Source organism: Lepidochelys olivacea (genome assembly GCF_965140295.1).
Source record: "Lepidochelys olivacea isolate rLepOli2 genome assembly, chromosome: 8".
Lineage (NCBI taxonomy): Eukaryota > Metazoa > Chordata > Testudines > Cheloniidae > Lepidochelys > Lepidochelys olivacea.
Genome location: NC_140418.1, coordinates 57,137,416 through 57,156,559, shown reverse-complemented (window position 1 = coordinate 57,156,559; position 19,144 = coordinate 57,137,416). Strand labels below are relative to the sequence as shown.

Here is a 19,144-nt window from a genome sequence, read left to right as displayed (position 1 = left end):
TCACCCCTTGTTCTGTTAGTTATCTCTCTCCTATATAGCTTGCTCTTTTTTAAAAAGCACCATTTAGTGCTAGACATGACATTGTAATACACTGAGACCACCCCAAAATACCCCTGTACTCCAGCCTTGACATTGTTGTGTCAGAATTTCTAGGAGGTACAACACTGTACTATGAGCAAGCTCCTCAGCTCATGTAAATTGGCATAGCTCCACTAACATCAGAGCTGGAGCAATTTATACTCTCTGAGGATCTGGCCCAAGGTGTTTACTTCAATCTACAGCTAACATTCATTAAACTCACTTACGCGTAGAATTCTCCAACAGTCAAATACACACAGCTCTGATCATTTCTCGTATGTTAATGTGTAACTCATGGAATTTAATGGCAGTCTTAAGCAGCTAATGCCTTACGCAGTAACAGTAGAAATCTCTGTAACAGCCTTTTATTAACAGACATATATGTTCCCAAATGTCAATTCATGTCGTCAACCCACCTGCCTCTTCCGTACGCACAGCGCTTCATTAATTATTATTGACAGTGTCATAGTGCCCGGAGGCCTCAGGCAGGAACAAGATCTCCTAGCACAGCATGCTGTACAAGCACAGGGTGAAAGACCATCCCTGCCCTGAACAGCTTACCTTCTAAAAAGACAAGGTGGAGAAGGGGTGAGGTTTCCAAGCATGAAGGTCAGGGCAAAGATGGGAGTGAGTCATGGTCTGGTGAGTTTCACTTCTCTTTTATTTATCAACTTCTTTTTTCTATTACGGGACCAGGAATGGAATGAGGGGAATGGCAGGAAGTAGGAGTAAAGAAGAGGAAGGGACTGGAAGGAAGTATGATTAAGAGAGACATTAAGGAAGGAAGAAAAGGGAAGATGGGGAAAGGAAAGAACGGGGAGAGTGAGGCTGGCTATGGAAGGATTGTAAAGTGGGAGGTAAACAAAGGAGGGAGAGTAGACTGAACGGTAGGGAGAAAGAAGCCAGGAGTACAGGGAATGAGAAAGAGCAAACAAACAACCAATCAGCAGACAAAAGAAATCCAGCTTTCAAATTGTGAAATTCAAATTGCCTAACGTGTCTAATGGCTGTGAAGGGTTGTGTGTGTTTGAGGGGAAGATGGCAGAGGCCTCTCTCCGTGTCATGGAAGATGATGATTGGAACACATTGGTTCACTTGAGATATTTGTGTGCTAAAATTACAGTGGTTTTGGGAACCCTTAACCCTTGATATCTGCTGCCTCCCCCCTTTAAATATCATTATTCACCTACTCTTTTTCTTACCCCATTCCCTTTATTTTTGCATCTATTTCATCCCTATTCTTGTCTGGTTTTGCCTCTTTCTTTTCTCTTCCCCTTTCTTTGTTTCTCCCAATTTCCATTCCATACTTCTCTCCCTCCCCCAACCCCCTCTTTCACTCATTCTTTCCAGCATAACAGAACAGCCTGGTCTTTTTATTAAAGAAGTTCCTCCTTCCATGAGCTCCCAATATGCAAATTCAGACTTAAATAGGAGAGATGGAAGGCCTTTGCCAGACAAGTTAGCAATAATTTTCCAAGTAGTGGCAGAGTCAGAAGCCCCAAATTTCTAAGGAGCCTGCCCCATCACTGAAGATCAGCAAGAGTCTCCTTCAACCCTCACTCCATAGGGTTGCGTCACATCTGCTTCCTCTGAATGCTAAGCTTTCAGGACCGAGTTCATCTCTGTGCCAAAGCTGAGCTTGATTTGACCAGGGTTCTCTCTAATTTTTCCCACCCATGTGCAGAATTAATTTTGTTATGTGCATCAATATGGAGGTGATGTGTGGCATATAACAAAATTCATGTGGCAGCATAGGGCCGAGGGGTTCGGAATGTGGGAGGGGGCTCAGGGCTGGGGCAGAGGGTTTGGGTGCGGGGGGGGAGGGCTCTGGCTGGGGGTGCGGGCTCTGGGATGAGGATGTGGGAGGGAGCTCAGGACTCGGGCTGAGGGTTGGAGTGCAGGGGGTATGGGCTCTGGGGTGGGGCTGTAGGTGAGGGGTTTGGGAGGGAGCTCAGGGCTAGGGCAGAGGGTTAGGGTATGTGGGGCATGAGGGCTCTGACTGGGGTCAGGGATGAGGGGATTGGGGTGCAGGAGAAGGCTCAGGGCTGGGGATGAGGGTTGGAGCGCAGGGGGCTCTGGTGTGGGGCAAGGGATGAGGGATTTGGGGGTGCAGGCTGCCCTGGGGCTAAGGCAGGGAGAGAGGACTCCTCCCAGCTTTCTCTCCCCACAAGCAGCACCTGGCCTGGGGGTGGGGGCGCCTCTCCCTGCCTGTGACAGTTCTGGCTGGACTAGGCTGGGCCGAGCAAGGGGCTCCGCTCCCCGACAGCTCCGGAAGGGCTGGGCTGGGTCGGGCCGGGGGACCTATGTGACCACGCAGCTGACAGGGAACCTAGCTTGAGACTTAACAATCAGGGAGAAAAGTGAAGGACAGGGCGAAGTTAGCATTTTGCCAGCTTTGTGTCTCTTCTGTACTGGGATGAGCAAGGGCTCATTCCTCACCCAGCAATGGGTTAGAGAAGTATGTGTGCTGCCCAGATTTGATGAGTGACAGTGGGCAGCTGTTCTGAAAGCCAGGTATAGCTGAAGGAAATTTCAAAAAAGTTTCAAATAAAAAAAAATCAAAGTATTTCCTTTCTAAAAGTCAAAATGAAACATTTTCATTGTTAGGGGTTTTTTTTTTTTTGGTGAGGCTTTCCAAGCATTTCAGCAAAATCAACAGAAATTTGTGAAATGTTTCAGTGTTGTCGAATTTCCATTTTTTTTGCTGAAAAACTTTTGTTCAAAAACGTCACTTAGTTCTACTCAGAATAGAGACCTGATTAAATGCAATACACTGCAGAGAAGTGTTTCTTTTAAAAAAAACAATAACTCTCCCAGGAGATATGTATTTGGGGTGTGAGATTCCAACACGAATGAAAAATCCAGATGATGCAGAATTTTAGGAAAAGCTTCTGCCTAAATTATTTAAGATTAATATAAATACTATTTGCTCTGGTGGAGGTGGGAAATCGACTAGGTCAGTGGCTCTCAACCTCTTCAGACTACTGTACCCCTTTCAGGAGTCTGATTTGTCTTGGTTACCCCCCAGTTTTCACCTCACTTAAAAACAACTTGCTTACAAAATCAGACAAAAATACAGAAGTGTGACAGCACACTATTGCTGTCTTACTTTCTCATTTTTACCATATAAATACTGGTGCTTACAGTTCAGTGTATAGTATATAGAGCAGTATAAATAGGTCTTTGTCTGTATGAAATTTTAGTTTGTACTGACTTTGCTAGTGCTTTTTATGCAGTTTGTAAAACTAGGCACATATCTAGATGAGTTGATAGAAGACTTCTGCAAACTCCCAGGGGTATGTGTACCCCTGGTTGAGAACCACTGTACTAGGTCCTTCAGAGGTACCAAGAAGAAATAAAATTTTAGGAGGAACTTCAATCATCTCCTTTCTGTGCGTAAGGATAGCTGTGAATGTATTAAAAAAGAAGAAAAAAACAGCCTATAAAGGAAGAAGAATCTTCCCAGAATTTAGCCCTGCCATGCAGGCAGGCAGAAAATATCTGAGAGGAGTTAAATAATATTTCACAGCAAAAAGAGTGGAAGTAAGTTTGTTATCCCTGTGACAGATATGGCAATATCCTGGACAAACACTACTGAATTAAGTTAAAACCTATTAAATTGATTTTAAGTATCTTAGAAATTCGTTGTATTAAAATGCAAATGTTTAAGTATTATTGTGGGATTGTATGTACTGTTTGTTTCTAATATAAATGCTGGTAAGTACTATGAGCTTCAAAGGACTCTTTTAAACAATGTGCCAGACAAAAATGAACATTTAAAGTTAAGTGGATTTCCAGGAAATCTCTAGGGCGGGGATGGCCGACCTGTGGCTCCGGAGCCACATGCGGCTCTTCAGAAGTTAAGACGCGGCTCCTTGTCTAGGTACCGACTCCGGGGCTGGAGCTACAGGCACCAACTTTCCAATGTGCCGGGGGGTGCTCACTGCCCCACCCTTACCTCTGCCACAGGCTCTGCCCCCACTCCACCCCTTCCCGCCCTATCCCCCGAGCCTGCCATGCCCTCGCTCCTCCCCCTCTTTCCCAGAACCTCCCGCATGCCACAAAACAGCTGATTGGGAGGTGCGGGGAAGCACTGATCAGCAGGGCTGCTGGTGGATGGGAAGCGCTGGGGGCGGGGAAGCTGATGGGGGCTGCTGACGTATTACTGTGGCTCTTTGGCAATGTACATTGGTAAATTCTGGCTCCTTCTCAGGCTGGCCACCCCTGCTCTAGGGGGAGGTGTATGCAAATATACACCTTCCAGGTATGCAAGAACTCAACCTTTTGAAGCTTCAAACTGAAGAGGGAACCTTTGTCTGACGATCACCTGTTACATGAGGACAAGACCAGAGTCCTAAACTGTATAAAGGAATGTCCCTCGGATTCATAGAGTGCGCTTGTTCTGAGTTAACAGCTGGTATCAATTCATTACTATAGAAAAAAACACTTGGTGGAGCTGAAGGACTGACCCCTACCACAGCCCTTCTTGGTGATGGGTGATCTTTGCTAAGCTTATTAACATATATGTAAGTTCTTTTATTGCTTTTAATATTTTCTCTGTTATGCTTTCATCTTAAGAATAAATGTGCTTGCTTAGGAAAAGTTGGGTGGTACTTTATAATTGTGGGCAATACGCAATTTATAGCCTCTGCGGGGAAAAGCAAAAGCAGATGTACTCAGGCAGTGTGATACGCTGGGGAATTCACAGTGGAAGCAGGCAATTGTGCAGCCTGGAAATAACCTGGTCAGAAGGGAAAGAGTTGCATGTCTCCACCCAACAGAGGAGCCATGAGTCTGATTATGGTCCACCAATGGCACTCACTAAGGGGGAATATAGGTGTAGTTGCACTCAATATCCAAGCTCTGGAGATTTGTGGATTCACAGGATTGAACCAGATCTGGGAACTCCACAACAAGATGCCTAGTGCGATACCACAAAGAATTGGCACTTTGCCTGGCACAAAGGTTTTCAATAGACTATGCATGATTGGTGGTGGTGATATTTTCTGGGACCTGAAGCCTGCAAAGTGATGATTGGAATGAATCTGTGTAAAGTGTACAGGCCTACATGGAGAGAAGGAGTTAAAAGACTATTTAAAAGGCTGCTTTCACTGACGGAGTCTTTGTTCACCTAACTGTGTAACAGCAGCTTGTTAAGTATTCTTGCTGTGCTGCTGTTCCAAGAATACTTAATAAAAATCTATATTTAAATCCCTGGATTCTAGCATTCTCTAGGAATTGTTCAAAGTATGACTATACAAGATAAAAATAACTAATTGTTTTTCCCTTTCCTTGGAATATAAATTTGGCCTGGCTTGGATTGACAGGAGAATTCTCTGTAGTGATTGAGACTCACTGCTGCGGCGCCTCCTGCTGGTCGTCTTGGGAATTAGCTCTCCAGCATATGGAGCGCCCTCTGCAGGCTGGTGTCTCACCTCCTAGACCCTGGTGCCCTTTATCTCAGGATTCTGCCCCAGCAATACCTCCTTACTTTGGGTTTCCCCTCCCAGGGGAACCCCCAATCCTCTAAACCCACCTTGCCTCAGTGGCTACTGCCAGTCATCATCTAGCCCCCACTCACTGGGGCAGACTGCAGTCTGTAATGGCCACTCATCATTGGCAAGGGGTTAGGACCTGCTGCCTTTGCCTATCCCCGGGCTACATCTCTGCAGCCCCGGTACCTCTTTGGGCCTTTAACAAGGCCTATAGCCTGGGGGTTTTCCAGGTGGAGCTCCCTTTGCCACTGCACTGCTCAGAGACCTTGCTCCCAGGCAGCTAGCCCTTCATACTCCAGGGCTAGAGTGAGACTTTTTCAACTCCTGGCTCACAGCCCCTTTATAGAGTCAGCGGTGGCCTGATTGGGCTGGCCACACCTGTAGTCAGCTACTCCCTCAGCTGCTTTCACTCCTTTTCCCAGCTGCAGCCCTCTCAAGGGCTGCTTTTAATCCCTATTCTGCAGAAGTGGGGCAGCTGTCCCACTACATTCTCCCATTAATGTAGCGCTGTTGACACCAGGATTAGGTCAGTTTAACTGGGCCACTCAGTACCATTCATACATGGCAACGGGCTTTGTTGCAAGGATAGGTTCCTGGGTTAGTGGTTCTGTTGTGTGGTGTGTGGTTGCTGGTGAGTATTTGCTTCAGGTTGGGGGGCTGTTTGTAAGCAAGGAGTGGCCTGTCTCCCAAGATCTGTGAGAGTGATGGGTCATCCTTCAGGATAGGTTGTAGATCCTTGATGATGCGTTGGAGAGGTTTTAGTTGGGGGCTGAAGGTGACGGCTAGTGGCATTCTGTTATTTTCTTTGTTGGGCCTGTCCTGTAGTAGGTGACTTCTGGGTACTCTTCTGGCTCTGTCAATCTGTTTCTTCACTTCAGTAGGTGGGTATTGTAGTTGTAAGAATCCTTGATAGAGATCTTTCAGGTGTTTGTCTCTGTCTGAGGGGTTGGAGCAAATGCGGTGTATCATAGAGCTTGGCTGTAGACAATGGATCGTGTGGTGTGGTCTGGATGAAAGCTGGAGGCATGTAGGTAGGAATAGCGGTCAGTAGGTTTCTGGTATAGGGTGGTGTTTATGTGACCATTGCTTATTAGCACCATAGTGTCCAGGAAATGGATCTCTTGTGTGGACTGGTCCAGGCTGAGGTTGATGGTGGGATGGAAATTGTTGAAATCATGGTGGAATTCCTCAAGGCCTTCTTTTCCATGGGTCCAGATGATGAAGATGTCAACAGTGTAGCACAAGTAGAGTAGGGGCATTAGGGGACGAGAGCTGAGGAAGCATTGTTCTAAGTCAGCCATAAAAATGTTGGCATACTGTGGGGCCATGTGGGTACCCATAACAGTGCCACTGATTTGAAGGTATACATTGTCCCCAAATGTGAAATAGTTATGCGTGAGGACAAAGTCACAAAGTTCAGCTACCAGATTTGCCTCGACATTATCGGGGATACTGTTCCTGACGGCTTGTAGTCCAACAGATACACTTCATCTCACGGCCCGAGGGTCACCACAATGCTACGTTCTCATACAACTGTTATGACAGCCACCACATTTAGTGAGTTCCTCTTTCTGTTCTCATCTACTTCAACTGTTTTCACACGTAGGTCACATGGAAATAGTCATCAGTTCAGAGACATTAACGTGACAGTGGGAAAGAATCTCCTCACGCTGATCAAAAAACTTAGCTATATGTTCACTCTCTCTCTCTCCTGTCTCACTACAGAGTTTCTGTTTAGAACCCTCCTCTTGCATTGGTTCATACTACCGATTAACAGTTGACATCTTCAGACCTAATTTACTTGGAGGACTTCATACACTGCTATGTACATGCAGTTCAAAAATTAGGTATGATGTAGATGCATCAGAGGCCAGCAGAAATGGCTTAAGATCTTAGAGGAATATTAACGTTCTACAAGAAAATGTATTATTATTATTAAGTTTTAATATATGGGCACCCAGTGCCCAAAGATCTCGAAGGACTGAACAAAATATAAATTCCCCCGCACGTGCGCGCGCACACACACACACACACACACACAAACCTCTCCTGTCTACAATAGAAATAAAAATGTGTCATGCCGACTGGAAATAAACCAGAGATTTCCACTGTTTCACCTTGAGTGGGGGGGAATTCTAAAGTCATGTACTATTAGCAGAGCAGCTTCCTCGTAGTCCAAAGGACTAGTTTAGCCTTTATTATATTCGGCTGTAATTCAAGAAGCCTACAGGCCTGTATCCTGTAAGACATCAGACTTTGTTAGACTCTAAGGTGCCACAAGTACTCCTTTTCTTTTAGCTTAAGGAAGTTAGCATGACTATAGTCAAGTATAGTAGGCCTGTAACCTTTGGCATAGATAAATAATCTGACAGTTACCCTTAGCTTTTGGGGAATTCAAAGTAGCTCACTTAATGGCAGGAGTCAGAACTTAGTGGTAAACAGCAACCACAGGAACATGGAATAACTGTAAACTGGTTTAAGCAAGAAGTGATGGATATGAATGAGCTAAGTGGCATTAATATTTATTAATATGTTAACCTATAGAATAAGTACACCTCAATATTATGTGGGTGAGGAAATTAGATTTGGGCACGGAAGGCTGAGTATTAGCATTAATATTCATGATGGTGCTCAGGGCCTATGATAGGGCAAATCACCATGTGGAGAGTTAATTTTTAGTTTTAGCTTAGAGCTGCTTTCCATCATTGTTAGTTTTTCCATCATTTGACCTTTCAGATCTACCATCAATCTTGGACATTGAAGAACCTGGACCATCGGACTCATTTGGCAAGCCAGAGCCCTTTGACTCTTACCACTGGGTCCTCAAGGAAGGGTGTAAGTATGCAGATTTAAGAGCTTGTGCAAAGAATGATACCACAGATATCCCCAATACTGGACTACTCCTGTCTTTTTATGTGGCTCAGAGCTTTTCTGGCTTTATTCTTTGTTTTAATAAAAATCTCTAAGGCTGTACTTTGTCCTCCGTGTGACTGTCCTTGCCACACACCCAAGGGTGCCAGTTATATAGGGCAGAGGGGGGCTGCCCTCCCACGTGGAGTTTCATGGAGGAGGTGTGCTCCCAGGCGGAGCTCTGACCTGCTCAGCATGAGTGTGGAATGTGAGTGCTGCAGAGAGGTGTTTTTCCCAGCTTGTGTCCCTGGGGCAGGAAGTCAGTGTTTTGTTTACAAATAGAGGCAGGGTGATTAAGCTAAGAAAAAACTAGTAATGAAATCAAGGATCTGGAAGTCCTTGGCTGAACCTGTAAAACAGGAATACCTCGATGGGGCGGGGGGCGGGGCGGGGGGGTTGAAGAGAGAATACAGGGGACTCAGAACAAATACAGGCAAGCCTTCTGAGCCAATGCTACATTCAGAAAAGAGGAAGATATGAGTGGCAGAAGTGAAAAGAAGGGGCCAAAACCCAGGGAAGGGATAGCTGTGGTATACAGAAGTTCCCACCCTACCTCTGGTACTTATGTGGCCCCATCATCATAGTATCTGAGTGCCTCACATCACAGCCCCGGGTGAGGTAGAGCAGTGCTGTTATCTCCACTGTACAGATGGGGAACTGGGGCACAGAGAGACTAACAGACAGATTTTCAAAGGTATTTAGGCACCTAGTGGGATTTTCAAAAATGCCTAGAAGGTTAGGTGCTTTATAAAAAACCCACTAGATGCCTAGCTACATCTTTGGGTGCCTAAAAACCTTTGACACTCTGTCCTTAAGGCACTGACCTGAGGTCATACAGGAAGTCCATGTTGCGGGGGGGAAATAGAACACAGGTCTCTCAGGACTAGTTCCCGATCCACTGGACCAGCCTTTCTCTCTGCTAACTGCTACAAAAGAGTGGCCTTTGATGGATGGGAGCAAAACCAAGCAAGCCAGTTCTCTGAGACTTCAGCACACGGTCCCAAATGATTGAGAACAATGGCATGGTTGACAGTATCAAAAGCAGCACAGAGGTCAGGAAGGATGAAGAAAGAAAAGAGAATGAGGGTCTAATGAGCAGAGAGCACTTCACCACCAATAAGTGGCAGGCTCTGTCCCAGGCTGGGCTGCAGAGGAATGCCTGCTGTGCAATTTTAGATTTTAACTGAAAACCATTTTGTTTTGTCATTTTTTGTTCTGAATTTGAGAAGAGGAAGGAATGAGAAAGCGTCGTATGAGTATCAGATGTGATTATACAGCAAATTCTTAGGGTTTCAGCTGTATTCAGGCCAATTCCAGGACAAAGAACAGAAATTGCATCCACAGAGTCAATAAAGTTGACCATTATTGTCATGATTTGTGTTATTCACTGGGCATGACCTATGTGCTCAGCACTGTTCAGAATATGCTAGAAAATGTAGTCCCTGAGCCAATGCATATAAGATGTGTAACTCTTGATAAGATGGCTCAGATATTTAAATATGAAGTGTATAGTTATTGACCACACATGTTATCACATGTTCACTGTGATGTTTATATCTATGAATGGAGGTGCTGATGGCAATAGAAGTTTTACTTGATTAAGGACTAGAAGATTTGACCCTCCAACTTTCTTTCAAGAGGAAGAGTTGCCCAGAGCTCCTGTGCCTGTTTATTTTCCTTTCCTGTCTGCAGTGGCCCTGATATACCTCAGAAGTCTTAATTTCTTCCCCAACTTTAAAACATTGAATTTTCTTGGTGTTTGATTTAAAATATTCGCCTGTTAAAACTGCAACTCAATCACTGGAGTGTTGTGTTTAAGAGCCTTCTGGAAAGTAATTCGCCTTTCGACAGAAGTGCAGTGTTGCCAACTCTCATGATTTTCTCATGAGTCTCATGATAATTATTGTTTTCTTTAAAGCCCCAAGTCCTGGAGCCAAGTGATATGTGATGATTTCAGCCTTCATTCTTACAGAAAAATGGAAGTTTCTAGCCCTTGTGGCTGTGGAGAAAGCTTCTAATTGTGACCCCAGTGCACCCTCAAGGCTCAAAAAGAAGAATGTAAATAAAAAGAACACCTAATCTATTATTTTTACATAATCTCATTATTTTAAAGCCAATCTCATGATTTTTAGTGAGCCTGATTCTTGATTTTTGAATATTTGGCTTTGGCAATACTGTGAAAGTGATTTGAAAGTGTCAGTTTCATTCCTGTTTAAAGTCATGTTGTAGTCTATTATTTGTAGTAGGGTAACACCCCTAGAGCCCCAGGCAGGTGCAGTATAAACCACGGGCCTTGCCCTAATAGGGTGTTTCCAAAAGTTAAATGATCTATTCTAAGCTTGATGAACTGAAAAAAAGTGATAGCAAGTAATCTAGGTTTTTCTACAATTGTTTCAATTGCTGTGGTCAAGAGTTAGTAAGAATATACATTAATTTTTTAAAACTAACTAGTGTCCCTTAAGTGAATTGACACAAGATGTCAGAACAAGTATTAGAGCTGAGTGGGTCTAATATTTATTTAATTTTCTATTTTTATATAGGATTTAGAAATTATTATCTGATAGGAGCACTGTAGCTAAGTAATCTGCAAAAAAAACAAGAAAGTTTTCAGGTGCCTAAGTAGCCTTTGGAATCATGGTTAAAGTCCTACCCCTACCCCCCCTCGCAATCTGAAATGGCTCCCCTGCACACACCTTGATGGTCCCTGAAAACTTAATTCTGGGAAAAGAACCATATTACCTTCTGATCAACTGGCAATCAATACAATTATTAACAACTATTATAAAGGGTCAGGCAACATCCTGCCCTTTGGGATTTCAGCACTTATCCAGTGAAAAATTGTAACTCGAATGACTCAGATATGTAAACATGGATTAATCCCAACACACCAAAGTAAATACAAATACTGGCTTTTTGCTTTAATTTGCCACTGACCACAGTAGCTGAAGGTCATTGTGACCATGAAGAAAATATCCAGAGATCTATCTAGGTCTGGTGAATATGATCATCATGCAGTCACATGAGAGGATAATGTGGGTCTTTTGCCGTAAACATGCACTTAATTTTTAAACATTTTCAGGTTTTGTTCATATGTTAGGTAAAGTTTCCTCTGACTCTTCCTCATTTTTGTAAACATCAGTGCCTGGAATAAACTCTGTGCAGTTCGTGCTTTCAGATTATCAAGTGTCCTAATGTTCTTTTGGATATATTGGGCTAATATCCAAGGGAGAATCTCAATTTAAAAGCTTTAGGCACTTCCAGTGTTATAAATAGGATTTATAGATTTTCAATTGCTTTTAAGTTTAGATTTTCTTCCACTTAGCCTTTGACATTTAGTTCCTTCTCACAATTGCACTTCTGTCACTCCCTGGAAAAAGCTCCCACCGCTATGGTGACTTAAAGGAATGAGTATAAGCTTCAAAGTTTGAAAGAGTTCCAGGATGTTCTGTAGTTCAGTCTATTATGGACAGACATACAGAAAAGACAGGCACACTTCAGTGAAGGCTGAAGGGCACTTACTACAGCCTAACCTGAGCAAAGGTGAAATCCTGGCCCTGTTGAAGTCAATGAGAGTTTTGCTATTGATTTCAGTAGGGTTAGGATTTCACCCAAAACATTTTTAAACTTTCCAATCATAATTAAGCTATCCAGCTAATTTCCCACCACCACATAATAAAAGACTGTTCACTATGAACCAGTTTCTGTCACCTGTTCATCTTTAACTTTGTCCATATAAACCTTCAAGAACTATTTATTTATTTCCCATATGCAGTTCGGTCAAGCCAAGCCAACTGTGTTCTTATCAACAATGTTCAAGGCACGAAGACCTCTAGGAAGCAGAGTCATTTTGTAGTCCTCAACATTGTGTGTCATGGTTTGTGGCTGCCCACGCTGATGTAGTGGACTGTCTCTAAAACACCACTGAAATTCTGCGGCAGCACAAATTCCATGTCCGGTACAAAACTGGTTGAAAAGGCCGGAATTAAGGCCTTGTCTATACTACAAAGTTTTGTCGACACTCAAAAATCAGAAAAATAAAAACCAGAATGTCATGTTCACACTCGCTCCCTCTGTCAGTAAAGTGCGTCCACAGTTGGAGAACTATCATCAACAGTGTGAGCAATGCACTGTTGGTACCTATCCCACAGTCCAGCTCAACACCTTCTGTCAGTAGGGGTTGCGGGAAGGCAGAGCGGATGATGGTGCATCTTGGAACCAGGCTCAATGCTCCATGATGCATTGCTTTCTGTCCCAGCACTCCATGGGCTTCTGGCTTCCTTTCATGGCCTTTTTCAATGGCCCTTTTTTGCTGTGCACCCTGTCATCTTTGTGAGAAGGGACAGATCCTGCACTGCTCTCCTATGTTCTTGTGACAGGGTGCTGAACAAGAACCGCTGACTCAGCCCTCTGTCACGCCAGCTCCCATTAAGGGAAGGAAATTGGAGCTAGCTAGAGAAAACCTCTGCCTAATTGGGAACTGGGAGACAGCTGCCCGCCCAGTTAGCCCAGGGCTATGTAAAAGGCTGGAGGAAGGAAGCCAAGGGAGGGAGCAAGGGAGCAGCAGCTGAGCAATAGCTCTTCCCTCCTGGGTGCAGCCACTAGAACTCAAGCTGTGTATGGTAAAAAGGTGGTGGGAGCCCAACCCGTAAATAAATGGCACCAGTGGTTATTAAACCCCAGGGTCTCCAAGTGACTTTGTCAGCACAGCAGGGGCAGGAGCCAAGAGTGCCCTGCAGCACCCTCTCTGGGATCTTGTGCCAGAGCAAGAGTTTGGCAGCCCGGAGGTGGAGGAGACCTTGCAATGGCTGGTAAAACAGCAGGAAGTGGTACAAAACGCTATGCAAACCTTTCAGCAGTCCCACCAGCTGGAGAGGCAGGCCTTGCTTAGCTGGCAAGCTGAGCAGCAGAAGATCCTGCAGGAGTTTATACAAGAGCAGGCTAGCATACAACAGCAGCTCCTCCAGGAGATGGTGAGTCCCATGGTGTGTGATGGCATTCGGGGACCGGGCTTGGGACTTTGTAAGAGGAGCCCTGTAGATGACCCCGATGCCATCTTAGGCACTTTTGAGTGGGAAGCCATGGGGGCATGATGGGATAGAACAACCATTGTCCCTGAATCTGGCTTCCTACCTGGCTGGCAAATCCCAAGCAGCCTATATGACCCTGAGTGAAGTACAGGCCAGGAGCTGTGACGTGGTAAAAGCAGCCATCCTCGATTGGGTGGGGCTGTCCACCGAGAAGTACCGCCAGAGGTTCCAGATGTCAAGGTAGACAGGGGGTTTGCAGCCCTGGGCATTCGCCCATAATGGACTGGGCCACCTGATGGCTGAGATCTGACACCCAAACAGTGGAGGAGATCACAGATGTGCTCATCCTAGAACAGTTTTTACATGGCCTCCCCAAGAACATAAGGGTATGGGTGAGACGGCACCAACTGAGCAAGGTAGAGGCAATGGTAAAACTGATGGAAGAGTATGCAGAGGCAGACTTCTCCAGGAAGGAGGAACACCCATTTCAGGAAGAAGAAATCGGGAGAAAATCCAGGGAACTCCTGACTGGGAAGGGTCCAGATTAAAAACAGAACAACTGGGGAGATCCCACTGTGACCAGGCTGCTCGTCTGCTGGCAGTGCAGATGACTGGGACAAAGAAAGGGGGACTGCCTGGACATGGAGTGTGGCTTCGCAGAGTTTTGTGGGTGGACCAATTCTGGAGGGCAGGGGAAGGGGCAGAAACTGACAACCATTCCCATGATGGTGGGAAGGAGACCCCAGTGGGGCCTAGTGAACATAGCCTTGGCCTGCTCTCTTGTAAGGAGGGGGCTGGTGAAGCTTAAATGGATGCTTCCCGGTGCCAAAGTGAATTTAGAGTGCATCTGCAGGGATAAGAGGCAGTGCCCAATGGCCCAGATGCCCCTTGAGGTCCAGGGCAGGTTCTGCTGGAAACGGGTCAGGGTAATAGAGAGCCTACCATACCCAGTGTGGTGGGCACCAACTGGGACCCCTGCCCAAGAGGGAAAGGAGGCCAAGGGAGGAAGCCCACAGTAGAAAAAGGGGGAGACCCACTGGGGAAGGGGGAAGGGATTTCTGAAGCAGAAAACCAGACAATGGAGCCCTGTTTGGGAAGGACAGGAGAAGGAAAGGAGAGAGGATGTATCTGCCCCAGGACCCTCAGTGGAGCCGAAGGGCCTAACAGAACTCCCTGGAAGGGGAGCCTGGAAGATGAGATACAGGCCCCTCTTGACGGGTTTGAGAAACCTGAAGTGCTGGATGTAGAGCTGGGATTAAACCCGAACCCCTGTTGGAGGCAAAGGGGGACACACCCAGGGGTATGAATGGTGCAAGGACCTGTGGTAGCGGAGCTATGGGGGCATCCACCACTCACACAATGTGGTTTCTGCAGGTGAGGGATGGCTGAACCCCACAAGGAAGACCCAGTGGGTCACTGGAAGGACAAGGGAACACTCCCCCATGGGGCCCTGCCCAGTAGGGGGAGAAGAGGACACGGACAGGTGAACCTGGTGGTTGGAGAAGTGGGGGAGGTGTGTGACAGGGTGCTGAGCAAGAACTGCTGACTCAGGCCTCTGTCATGCCAGCTCCTATTAAGGGAAGGAAATTGGAGCTAGCTAGAGAAAACCTCCGCCTAATTGGGAACTGGGAGACAGCTGCCCGCCCAGTTAGCCCAGGGCTATGTAAAAGGCTGGAGGAAGAAAGCCAAGGGAGGGAGCAGAAACAGAGCGATAGCTCTTCCCTCCTGGGTGCAGCCACTAGAACTCAAGCTGTGTATGGCAAAAAGGTGGTGGGAGCCCAACCCGTAAATAAATGGCACCAGTGGTCACTGAACCCCAGGGTCTCCATGTGACTTTGTCAGCACAGCAGGGGCAGGAGCCAAGAGGGCCCTGCAGCACCCTACTACAGCTCTGTTAACTGTCACAAAGACGTCACAGGTGGCAGTGCAGTTAATCATGAAGTTCCTAACTGAAGAAGATTCCTAGCTGCCTGACATGCTGTGTGATATGGATAGGAGCAACTTTAGATTGCTTTTGGCATTTACAGAACAGCGGCATAGAAAAGACAGTCGCTTCTGGGCTCAGGAAACAAGCACTGAATGGTGGGATCATATCATCATGCATGTGTGGGATGAAGGGCAGTGGCTACAGAACTTCAGGATGAGGAAAGCCACCTTTCTGGAACTGTGTGCAGTGCTCTCCCCAGCACTGCGGTGCAAGGACACCAGAATGAGAGCTGCCCTATCAGTAGAGAAGTGTATGGCAGTCGCTGTGTGGAAGCTGGCAACTCCAGACTGCTACCGGTCAGTCGCGAATCAATTTGGAGTCGAAGTCCACCGTTGCAGCTGCGTTAATGCAAGTGTGCAGGGCAATTAATCACATCCTGCTATGAAGGACCGTGACTCTGGGAAATATGTTTGAAATAGTGGATGGCTTTGCACAAATGGGTTTTCCTAACTGTGGAGGGGCGATAGATGGCACACATATTCCAATTTTGGCACCAGACCACCTTTCAACGGAGTACATCAATAGGAAGGAGTACTTCTCCATGGTGTTGCAGGTGCTTGTGGATCACCATGGGTATTTCACTTACATCAACGCGGGTTGGTCTGGGAAGGTGCATGCATATTCAGGAACAGTGGCCTGTATAGAAAGCTATAAGCAGGGACTTTCTTTCTAAACCAGAAGATTACAGTGGGGGATGTTGAAATGCCCACAGTGATCCTGGGAGACCTAGTGTACCCCTTAAAGCTGTGATTCATGAAACCTTACACAGGAAACCTGGACAGCAGTTAGGAGCAGTTCAACAACAGGCCGAGTAGGTGCCAGATGACAGTGGAATGTGCCTTTGGCAGATTAAAGGCACATTGGTGATGCCTTTATGGCAGGTTAGACCTCAGTGAGGAGAATATTCCCATGGTCATAGCTGTGTGTTCTACGTTGCATAATCTTTGTGAAGCTAAGGGTGAAAGGTTTGCTCAGGGGTGGAGTGTTGAGGCAGACTGCTTGGCTGCTGATTTAGAGCAGCCAGATACCTGGACTATCAGAGGAGCCCAGAGGAGGACGATTAGAATCAGGGAGGCCTTGAGGCAACACTTTGAAAATGAGAACCAGTAATGTGTCTCTCTGTGATTGGTGTTGCAATGTTATATTACATGTAGGTTTCCTAGGAAGTAATGGTGACATCTGGGGCCTTACATTCCAGCAAGCACATGAATAAACTGCCTGTACATTGGTAGTGCCGCTATCTTAATTTGTAGAAAGCAAATAAAGATGAGTTACCATTCAAAAACTTTGCTTTTATTGCACAAGAAACAACACACGCAAACATCCAAGCACACACATATGCTTGTTGGGAAAGGAGGTACAAGGGAAGGGCAAACTTTCAGATCTGTGTGTAGGTCCGGTTATCGTTATGAAAGTTATTCGAGGGGGTGGAGTGAAGGGAAAACCGAGAAGTCCCAGAAAGTGGAAAGGACTTTGTGGGAGGAGTTGGGGGGGGGAAGGGCATGGAAAAGAGTTCTGAATGTGCTGCAGGGAAGGGCGGGCATGGATCTGCTCAGTCTGCAGCATTATTAAGGACTTCAGCATCTGCATTTGCTCCTCCATGACTTTAATCATCCGCTCAGTAGCGTCCTTAACAAACTTCTGATTTTCTTTTCTGTCCTGCCTTTCAGCTTCCCACCACTCCTTGCGTTTTCTTTTCTCTGCATTGGAGAAGCTCAACCTCCCAGAACATGTCCTCTTTGCTCCGTCTTGGGAGCTTTCTTATCTGGCTGAGATGCTCAGCTGGTCTGTGTGGGCTGTTCCTAAAGGCCACATCTGCCAAAGCACAAGGAACAATGCACAGAAGCGTGATTGTTAAATTCACACACAACATTGAAACATTTCAGTAAAATACACCTTTTGCAACATAACTATCACTTTATCACTAACCCTTGACAAGCACACATCTCTGCGAATGCCCAAAACATGCTGAGTGCTGGCTGGGGAGGAGAGCCTGAAAGGGTTGTCGTACAGCCTGTGGTTAGACGTTTGGCTGCAAGTGTGTGCTCTCCCTGTGAGCTGCCCCAGCTCTGCACAGACAGCCAGAACAGCAGACCTTGAGCAAACCACCCAATGACCACAAGATCCATTAAGGTACGAAGGCGATAGGCCAGGTTTATTGTTGACAAAGCACAGTAATAGCACCTGGCAGACATACTACGATGATACTAAGCCCGTGACAATGGATGCAGCTCAGTGAATGGCAGGACTTTCCATTCCCCCCGTCAGCTGGACAAAGATATTCCCTCTGAGATACATCTTTATACCGTGATACAAACAAGTTAGCACGGCCTCTGACAAAGTTAGTTACTGCCCCATGACATGGCTAGTTATCATCTTGTACATGTTGGTTTGATTAAAACATTTCTATTACATACTGTCATCCTGACCTTATCTTTTAGGAGGGGTCAGTGTGTTCCTGTTATCTTTGGGGAATGTTTTTGTACCATTCTTGATATCAGGATGTTCTGGTATCACTTGATATCTGGATGTGTTTGCATGAGTACTCTGTGCTTAGTACTTCCTAGGAATGTGTATTTCTGCAATATCAGCCCTGTTCTTGACGGATTGTGTGAGCAGGTCCTGCCTCATACCAGGCCTCTGATACAAGGGCTTATGTCTCAGGCTCTCTTCCTACTACATTCCTTTGCTTTTTGTCTTTTTATGGAGAAGATGTTTGCCCATCATACAACTGATGGACAGATGATCAGTGTGTTCCCATTACCCTTGGGAAATGTTTTTGTGCCATACTTGATATTGGGATGTTCTGGTACCACTTAATATCAGAATGTATTTGCATAAGTACTCTGTGCTTAGCACTTCTTAGAAATTTGTATTTCTGCAATATCAGCCCTGTTCTTGCCAGATTGTGTAAGCAGGTCCTGCCTCATACCAGGCCTCTAATACAAGGGCTTATGTCTCAGGTTCTCTTCCTACCACACAATTGCCTAGAAAAAAAATTCTAAAATTCTCCCACACTTTTCCACAGGCAGGGGGTCATTCTAGCAGACACCTCACTTCTAAGGTTAAGCAGGGAAAAAAGGGTACATCTAATACATGCTTGTGGCTTCCACCCGGCTCCCTATGCTGCTTGCCTATGTGCTGCTTTGGTCCCGGCACAAGTGATTGCCCAATAGCATGGGAAAGTTTCCTACAATGGGGGAAGGAACAAAGCTACTCTGCCAAGGAACCTTTGGCAAAGGATTACTGAGTAGCTCCAGGAAACTTTCCTGGAGACCTCTCTGGAGGATTCCAGTGAGATCTCGGCGTGCATCAACACCCTGTTCCACCATATTGATTAGCTACATAGGGAAATGTCCAGCTCACAGAAACACAGACAGCCTCCCACATTTCTATGCCCTGAACCCACCTCCACACTACGCAAACCACACCCACTTACCAGGCATCTCCTCTCCTGCTTCTTGCTTCCCGGAGATCAACTGCTGAGACTGGCTAGACACCTCAGGAGTGGTGACCAGCTCCTGGCTGCCTACCCCACCGGATGACCCCACCAGGAGCTCCACATCATTATCTAACTCCACCTCTTAATCAATTACTTCATCCTCTGGGTTAGGTCCTCTTTCCTTTGGCTTCAGGCCCGCCAAAGT

The 19,144-nt window shown here is 46.0% G+C and overlaps 1 long non-coding RNA gene across 1 annotated transcript; it reads left to right on the top strand.

Annotated features, from left to right (window-relative positions):
* Positions 1-529: 529 nt before the first annotated feature.
* On the top strand, positions 530-10,567 carry LOC311525108. The gene is made up of 3 exons (XR_014712685.1): positions 530-720; positions 8,310-8,408; positions 10,402-10,567. It is a non-coding gene; the product is annotated as an uncharacterized lncRNA (long non-coding RNA).
* Positions 10,568-19,144: the final 8,577 nt, after the last annotated feature.